The sequence below is a fragment of the Hyposmocoma kahamanoa genome, unplaced genomic scaffold, assembly GCF_003589595.1.
Source record: "Hyposmocoma kahamanoa isolate Upper Pololo Valley unplaced genomic scaffold, ASM358959v1 211, whole genome shotgun sequence".
Classification (NCBI taxonomy): domain Eukaryota; kingdom Metazoa; phylum Arthropoda; class Insecta; order Lepidoptera; family Cosmopterigidae; genus Hyposmocoma; species Hyposmocoma kahamanoa.
The window spans coordinates 3,983,415-3,991,789 of record NW_020653732.1 but is presented as its reverse complement, the minus strand read 5'-3'; positions in this window follow the sequence as shown (position 1 = coordinate 3,991,789).

The window sequence follows — 8,375 nt, the reverse complement described above, 5'->3', positions numbered from 1 at the left end:
GCCGCGCAGCGACCGCGTGCGTCTATAATGTCACGGAAAAATACGCTGAAAGCGTGGTAACTGGGCGGTCGCCGCGTAATTGGGCGCTCAGATTATTTTTATTTCTTGTATTAATGTTGTGTTTGTAGATAGTATAAGACACTATCTTTCATAAACAAATTACTGTTCTTTTAAACATAAACTGCATTTTCATAAATCTTCTGTGACGCTAGTGTAAGAATGTTAATATCTTTAAACTTATCTATTAAAGACACTCTTGGGTCCAATTTGTAAATTACCCTTACCGCACATTTCTGAAAGACAAATATTCTATTAATATCGGCGACATTATCCCAAATCAAGATGTCGTATGTCGTAAAATTTTAAGTTTTGTTCGAGTTGATGACAACATGTTATTACTATAATTATTAACGATGTAAAATATGAGCCTAATAAAAATTAATCCGGTTTCGCGCACTTTCTAGTAACTGATTGCAATAAAACTTGGAAAATAAATTCCACGGACTTTTGAGGTTGGTTATTTTTTTATAAAAAACTTATGATTATATTTGATGTAGTTCTGTGTACAGTGCACCATGAGATGAGCGAGCGTAAAATGTATGTATGCAAAATGTTGTTTCTTCTTATGACCGGTAGAGGCGCTGTAAACGCAATACCTTCTCAGTATTTTATTGCTTCTCCGTAATGTGCACACGGTGTTACAAAATATAAATAATGTAATGTATAATTTGCCATATAAAATTGTGAAGTAGTTTACTTGGTCGCTAACGACAACTGTCGCTGTAAGCTCGTGGCAGAGGCATAGAACCATAGACAATAGAATTTTGATCCAGAACTTTAGTTCTGAAATGGTTCTGAACCAAAATTCTATTGTATCATAAACTACATCAAAAAGGTGTTCATTTTAATGAGCACCGTTGTAATTTGGTTTATGAAATTATAATAAACAGATTAATTATAATTACAGGAGTAAATAAAAATACTTTTGATATATGTTTAAATTTTTGTGTATTGTTTACGGTTTTTAAACAGGTATTTTTTTATGGGCAAGTATGGGAAAATCCGAAGAAGATACAAGGAAACTGTCTTAGAAACCCATCGATAACCAACCCATATATAACCAAAAATAAAGACGAAATAATCGCCATCGTTCCCTGACAACTAATCGGGCAAATGGGCCTTATATCACTTTTAAATGTCAACTCTCGATTGCGCTGAAATCACACATTAGAAAGCTGAAATAATATAGCGCCAACAACTGACCTGTGTGTACGTCTCCTTATATTCCAAAAATATTCTGTATTTATTGTAATAAAGATAATATCTCTAACAATGGGTAGCTATTCCATTCGGCTATGTGGGAAAAGCAGCAAAACATCTAATTACAAAACAAACGCGGGCTCCGTGGTGGGTGGGAAATCAGGAGAGTGAACACAACGAACAGCAATATGGACACTAAAGATCGTTCTGCTAATTATACTAATAACCCAAAACAGGTGATACTGGAGGGGAAACTGCCCCACCAACACATACACACACACAGTGCCCTACGGCGAGTGGTAGGCCAAAGGGGAAACCCCAAGATCAACCAAGCACCGATGTTGGTGCTAGCACCACACTAGCGGTAGTGGCCCAAACCTCAGGTTCTGCGGCCCTCGCTCACACATCGGAATCTGCGTTGCAGAACCCCTCAAACATGGCTCTCGAGGCAGGGCCCTGGTGAGTCGCAAGCCCAAACCCAAGGCCACGGCACCCATCCGTAAGGAAGGGACAAGACAATGCGTCAATGCGGCGGCCTACTGGGTCAGTTGGTTGAGAGGCCCGCCCAGCATCGAAACTACGCCGAGGCCTCCAAGCCAGAACTCATGGTGGTGATCACCTCGGCCAAAACTGGCCACATACGGAACCCCGATGCCAATATGATTCAGGAGACCCTATGTGAGCGCCTCGCGCAAGTCCTCAAGTGGCAAAACCCGTAGGCGGAGGTTCACCGCTGGTTTGTCTACAAGCTGCAGCAGCGAAGTGGACATACCTACGTGATGATGAGCCTTCCGGAAGAACTCGTCCCTGCTGTCCTGGGGCATGACCGGCGCTTAACCTTCCAGTTGGGCACGATCTACCTCAGCTTCAGATCGAAAAGGGGCCTATACACGGATGTGCCGCCTGAGCAGGCGGATACAACTACCACACAGACGGATGTCTCTCCGGAGCCCTCCACCTCCTCCGAAGAAGAAAAAGGGCCCTCCCCAACCTGCGTCCCTGCGGACGCCGCTGACAAACCGGTGGTAGCCAGCAGTGATGACGAGTGCGCGTTGGAGATGGGAGACACCCAACTAAGCGAGGACGTGGACGAGGAGCTGCTATCTACAGATGGCGGTTTCCTCCCCACTCAGTAAACTTCAGATCATCCAGAGCAACCTCCACCACAGCCAGGCCGCAACGGCAAACACTCTGTATATTCTGGTATTTTATTATAAGTTTTTACTAACTGTAGCCGCCAGACCCAAATAAAAGATGATGAGGATATCGACGAGCTCGTAAAATTAAAAGACGATTTAAGTTGACTGTAATATATTGGCAATAGGTAGCTGGTTTACGGGAGTAGTGCCATTAACCGCTAAACAGTGATGGTTTCTTATAGAAGTACAATTCAAAAGTGAACGTCCTTTTTGACCTTTTTGAGTTCATACAAAAATTTCGTTAAATTGTGGTATGAAATAACATTTATATGGTGTTAGTTGATTGGTTCAAAATAGAACGTACCGGCCTACGCAATGTGCCCTTCACGAGCGTTTGATTACGGCTTCTATTGCGTTTGCTACACAAACTCTTCAATATCTAAGTACGTCCGTGCATACACACGCACAAATGCACGCATTTGCACGTGTGTTATTTGTAAACGACTATGCCTTAATAGTGAGTCGTGCAATTATCAGTAGTTAAGTAGTTAGCACAATGGTTGTATTGTTACTCTACAGATACTACTGGCGCATTGACTCTATTACCACTTACACTACGGACTTAGGTCTTGTTAAAAGTAGGGTCATTCCTTATCATACATAGGTCATCAGGTCATACAAATATATCTCCCAGGCCGAAAATCGAACCCGGGGCATCTGCGTTATAGGCTAGTATGGTAACCAGTGATATCCTCAATTAAACCCAAAGAAAGTAACTAAAGCACATGCGATATGGAAATTGGAAACAACCACAAAAAAGTTAGTTTTCTTATTGACCCAACCGGGGATCGAACCCAGGACCTTAGCGATGGCGACTCCAAGAAATGTGCAAGTCACGTGACCACTGAGATCGTCAAAGCAGTTTTGATTACATTTGGCTTCTATTATACTGCAAAATTACGAAATATACGCGAATTTCTATCTGACAAAATAATTACATTTGCAAAGTCTTGTTAATATAAAAATGTACATGTAGAAACAAAACCGTGAAACGTGAAATCGTGAAAGGTGTGATTATACCACCAGTGGTACCTCAGGAAGTAATTTTAGAATTTGTAACAAGTCCTAACTCAGTGTCTCTAGTTGTATAACTTCAATTATGCGGTTACACAACAAACCACATTGTTAAGCTCTTAATAATTCATAATTAAATGTGTCAGTATACGGCTGAAGGTACCTTTTGGTTCCTTTCGAGTTTAGTATAATATGGCAACGCATTCATCAAGCCACAGTAAAAAAACTTATCACTCAACTTTCAGCCTCATGTTGATCGCTATATCTTACTGTTATTGCCCCCACTTGAGGCATATGGCCATCAATAATATTGAAAAGACCGCAAGTGCATTGTCAAATATGTTTTCTCCATCTGGGGGTACGGTAATAACCACGGAAGAAAAAAAAAACTATGGAAGTGCCTTAGGTCTCGATTCCTGTCAGAACCACTGTCGCTAAAACTCAGACATTTATAATTTGAAACACTTGAACTCATTATCAAGAGAGATTGGTCATAGTTTCTAATTTAATAAGAAATAAATTCTGAATTATTCATATAATTTAAACTTTACCCTGTTGGGATATCGTTGAAAGTTCAACACCTAATAGTGCAAGTTACGACGTTTTCTTATTTTATATCAATCAGTGTGCTGCCATCTAGGGATTAATAGCTGAACGACGACAAATTCGAGATGTTTACTTAATTATTCAAAAAGGTAGCGAACATACAGCAGCGATATAAGGTGTCTTGTAACAAAAAATATTATAACTATTAATATGAAGATCGAACAATATGAAAAAATTCAGCGTCTATGCCAACTAAGCCACGGAACGAACAAGTGGACTTTACTAATTTTTCTATGTGCTTGCAACAACAAGTTCTTTGTCTTTGGTTTTAACGGCTTGTTTTGCCGTAGTGCCACTTTTACTTGTAGAGCGACACAAATATTTAAATAAGTCACGATCAAACGCTCTATAGTCATGGCCATGATATTATATACTTTTGTGTACGTCAGGCATTATAGAACCCAAGTAGAACCATATTATTCTTCTCTTTTGTCCCCTTTTTAACACAAAGAGTAAAAGAGTATTGAATAAATAAAACGAGGTTACCAATCGCAAAACCGACAAATTACACCCTCCTTATGTGATTGTAATCCATTGAGTATATAACGAGAAATAGAGAGGCAATGTCATTTAATTTGTTTGAAAACTATTCTGCCAAGTCATTACGGTGACAACTGAGCTCCGATTGGACAGCCCGAATTCGATACAATTGACGAGTGTCGTCAATTGTTTCACTTCAAACCGACCAGTTTAACTTGAGCTTTCCTATAATGGATGAAAATTTAAAAATTACGTATTTAATTACCGATGAAATGTGATTCCGTTTGTTTTGTAATTAGATGTTTTGCTGTTTTTCCCACACCAGCGAATAGAACAGCACGGCATTGTTAAAGATATTATCTTTATTACAATAAATACAATGTGGGTGAAGATGGTATTTGCCGTGACATGCTGATACCTATCCTGGATGACGTTACATCCATTATCACACACATTATGAATTGTTCACTTGCAACTGGCGTCTTTCCTAGCAACTGGAAATTAGCCCACGTTATTCCCATCCCTAAATCCGCTACTCCCACGGCTTTCTCCCAATTTCGTCCTATCTCCATCCTACCATTCCTGTCCAAGGTCCTTGAAGGCACTGTTCATAAACAACTTTTCTCATTTGTCTCTCGTTATAATCTTATAAGTCCATATCAATCCGGTTTTCGTCCTGGTCATAGCACAGTAACTGCCTTACTTAACGTCACGGATGATATTCGCCACGCCATGGATAACCGATTGTTTACCCTTATTGTGTTACTGGACTTCAGCAGTGCTTTCAACTCTGTCGACTATGACATCCTTCTTGCCATTCTCTGCTCTCTTAACTTCTCCCCTGCTGCAATCGCTTGGTTTTCAGACTATCTCCGCAATCGCCTTCAAAGGATCAAGCATGATGACACTTATTCTGAATGGTCTCCTTTGACTTCAGGGGTACCTCAGGGTGGTGTACTTTCACCTCTTCTCTTCTCGCTGTTCATAAATGAACTCACAAAAGTAATAACTCCTCCGTTCCACTTATACGCTGATGACGTGCAAATTTATAGACACTTTGATGTAGCTAATACCCTTTCTGCCATTGATGCTATTAATAAAGATGTTCTTGTGGTGAAGTCTTGGGCTGATGCGTTTGGTTTGTTTATAAACCCAACGAAATCACAGGCAATAATCGTAGGTAGCAACAGACTTTACTGTAGGTTGGACATTAATAATCTCGCCAAAGTTTCGTATAATGGAGTGAGTCTTGCATATGCTGATAATACAAAGAACCTGGGTCTGATAATCGACCATACACTGTCTTGGAGACCGCAGGTAAATGAGGGAGTCGACGCATGCATTTTTCCTACCATTCTCTCAAGCGGCTTCAATTCTTCTTGCCATTCAATACCAAGGTTATGCTTGCTCAGTCTTTACTACTTCCTCTTCTCGACTATGCCGATGTTTGTTATTTGGATGCTACTGAGGAGCTGCTTAACAAACTGGAGCGCCTACAAAATCTGGCAATCCGTTTCATATTAGGTTTACGGAAATATGACCGTGTCTCGGAATTTCGAACTAAGTTGAAATGGCTACCAATCCGACTTCGCCGAGATATGCACGGTTCTTTGTCTCCTTTATAAAATTCTACATAACCCAGCTTCCTCATTATCTGTGTTCCCGTTTTTCTCCCTTATCCCCCAGTTCCCGCCCAAAACGTACCTGTGACACTAGATCACTAATAAATGCCCAATCCAACTCGAAATTCTTCCACAACTCTTTCACAGTAAGTGCAACTCGTATGTGGAATAGACTGCCTGCTGGCATTCGTGACAGTCCATCGGTGGCATCTTTCAAACATAAATTAAAAGAGCACTACCTGTCGAACGCGTTAGATAGCTAATAGGTAACATATATTATAAAGTAGTAGTTTGTTTAGATTATAATATATATTCTGCTTATGTTTGTATTTATGTATATAAAGTTCATGTAGGTGTGTATGTCTGTCATATGTATATATTATCATATTTTATATGTATATATACTTCCGGACACATAATTCGAGCCACCTCGCATTTTTGTCTTAAAATCTTAGAATACAAAAGTAGTCTTATCGTCGAAGACAAAGTTTTCCCCCGGTTTTGTAAATCCAAATTTCCAACATGGATTTATGGAAAAGGCGTTTAGTATACTAATTTCAAAATTGCTTTATAGTTTTTGATCAATCAAACATTGTTTAAGCGGAGGGCATTTAACACTGAAAATGCGAGGTGGCTCGAATTATGTGTCCGGGAGTGTATATATATATATATATTTTAATTGATTTTTTTTTTTAACCACATTTAAATTTTTAATTTTATTGTACAATAATTAGTCCCGCAGACTTCATTTTTCACCTAGGCTAGGGTTGGCTGGAAGAGATCTCTTCTAGAGATAAGCTCACCTTTGTATATGTCCTTTATAACTTGTGTTTCATGTATCTTTTCTTTGTGCAATAAAGAGTTATTACAAAAGATTATTTGGAATATACGGAGACGTACACACAGGTCAGTAGTTGGCCTGTCTATATTTCAGTGCAAACGAGAGTTGATATTTATTTATAAGAGCTGTATCGCTAATGTGTTACCAGGAATATATGGCCCTTATTTCATCTCTATTTCTGGTTATATACTCGATGTGTCTATTACATAATGAAAGGCATTAAAACACGAGTGTGGGTTTATGAAACGAACCGACAGGCGAGTCGGATCGTAACATGATGTGTTCAAGAACCGCATGTTACTACAGGCATTGCGGCATTGATCAGAGTAACTGTAAACAGTAATTATTAGTAAAATAATGCAAAAAACTTATTTCTTACGCATGTCACGCAACCGTAGTTTTTTTTTTAATTCATAGACAAACTAGAGTCGGCCCCAACTATCATATCGTTCGATATCAGGTAACGTGTGAGATTTGTCAAAATTGTTTGCTATTGACATTTCATTTCGAATAAAACTTCATCTCGACTGATATTAAAATTGAGATCGAATCAAATTGTTTTGTTTTGTCTTACACCCAATAGCCAATTACGCAAAGATATTTACGTCGGGTTCTTTTTAGAAAAAATTTGATGATAAATTAAATACTATACCGGGTGGAACAGAACGACCGACAAAGCGGAAAACTGTGAAGAGTCTTAAATATGTACTTAATTGTACTGAAAGTCTTTTTGCTCTAAGTGTAATAGTTTCCGAGTTATTCAATGATAAAGATTTGCTTGAAAAGTCTGTATTGTCAACCCTACATCATAAAACACAGCTGTTTGGAGGCAACTACTGGGAGGTACTCAGGGCAAAAACTTTGTAATTTAGTAGATCGTTGACCTCCGTCGTTGATCAGCACCCCATCAGTCGCTTTCTTTGATCAACCACTTTCTTTGATCAGTCATCATGTGAATGATGATTAATCACGCGGGTATTTTATTGTATTACTTTGAGAGTAATTAACACCCCTAAATTGCGTGTTCGACGACCCAATATTTACATTTACCGAAAAAATGCACCTCTCATAGAATCTTCGGGAAACATGTTGTTTCTAAACCTTTGTAGGTAGTTTATGACAACGCATAGTTGACAGGGTCATTTAGACTTCACTTTTCTTAAGTTGTTGTCAACTTAAGAAAAGTGAAGTTTTCTAAATGACCCTATCAGGAGTTTAACTCATATTGCCTGCGTCATAAGATAAGACTAACTTAAATAAACATAACTAAATTAAGTATACACGTTCTACAACATGCGTCAAGTACTCAAATTACAATAGTCTCGTAATCCTTAATCCGGCCCTAACGTAAAA